Here is a 1,678-nt window from a genome sequence, read left to right as displayed (position 1 = left end):
CGCGGCAGGCAGGCGTGGGCGGGCAGGCGCGGGCGGCAGCTCGGGCAGGCGCGGGAAATGCAAAAATTCAAATTTTTTTGAATTAAACGGGTTCGCGGGTTGACCCGGCAACCCGCCGGGTTGCCGGGTCAACCCGAACCCGACCCATTTTTTAAACGGGTCGAATTTGTGAACCCGAACCCGACCCGTTTATCAAACGGGTCGGGTCCAACCCGGATTTTCCGGGTCGGAACCTGATCGGGTTTTCGGGTCGTGTCAAAAGTTGACACCCCTACTCACCAAGATAATCTTGATATCTTTATTCTTCAATATGATGATTTGTTGGTATGATGTCATTGTCTCTATTGTAATGTTGTTGTCAAGCAATATTTGATTTTAGGGTTCAATGAGATACTTGTGGGGCCCGAAATCCTTTTTCCATGCTAGCTTGTCAATTTATTAAGGTGGTATAATATAAGCTTTGATCCTTGTTGTCATATGTCATCATAGTAGACCCAACAATTTATAAGAATGATGTATCAATGATAATGTTGTTGGGTTCATTTTGTTAAGAATATCAATTTGATTATATGACATCAGAGTTTAGATTATCATAAATTTAATTTTAGAAGTTTTTAATTTGGCCATGGTCTCAAGATTAATGCCAAATCAAATCAATTTTATATTATATATAGATTGCCCCAATTTTCTGATGTTGATTTATGTGTTATGCATCCCAAAATGTACATTAGATTTTTGAAAAAAATTATAATACAAAATTTTGATTTATAAAATAATTATTAGATGCGACAATTATTTTGGACGTCAGTTTAGATCTTCCATTGGAGCTTTGTACTAACTTAAGTATCCTCAATCACAGTTTCAACATTCATTAAGGGCATCTCCAACTGAAAGCTCATTTTTTACTCCATAATACAGTAAAACTGAAAAAATGCAGTAACTCATTTACAACCGAACTCTATTTCATAACATAAAAAAAAAGTTTTGGTTATCTTCTTTTTCATATCTTTTTTAACTCTAATTTTTTTATATTTAAAAAAAATGTTTATGAACAGTGCGACGCCAATATTTACATCACACTGTTCACCTAGCAAAAATGCTGCTGAATCTAGCATTCGGTTGGAGTTTGCAGCAGACGACAAACACTCGTTTGATATTCAATTAGAGATGGCCTAACGTTGGCGCATCAACTAGAGCAAAAATTGGCACATAGATATTGTTTCAAATTCTTTCAATTTTCTCAAAATTAGTTGTATAGGCTCCAATGAGTTTCAAAAATGAAATTAAGTTCAAAATTTCAAAAAACGATGCAATAGACATGTCAGACTCAAAATCATATACATATTGGGTCCAGCATGCCAGCAGCAGCGTGCGGGCGTACGAATTCATATAGTTTCTCGTAAAAGTATATAATTCTGAGTATGCAGAATTTTTATCTAAAATTAGAGCATAAAATTCTCGTTCTCTATCTCATAAATTTTATGACGCACAATAATAATTATATTTATTTTAAAATAAATTTAATTATTTTAAAGCTCATCATGATATAAATGTGATGAGAACATCTTAACATAAAATTTTTACCTCCGGCTCAACGGTCACATATAATGATATAACTCCAGTTCCGGTCCATAATGCCGACAGCTTACCCTATTATTATTATTTCCCAATTGGATAA

Source organism: Dendrobium catenatum, unplaced genomic scaffold, assembly GCF_001605985.2.
Source record: "Dendrobium catenatum unplaced genomic scaffold, ASM160598v2 fragScaff_scaffold_847, whole genome shotgun sequence".
NCBI lineage: Eukaryota > Viridiplantae > Streptophyta > Magnoliopsida > Asparagales > Orchidaceae > Dendrobium > Dendrobium catenatum.
Note: the sequence above shows the minus strand (reverse complement) of the source record.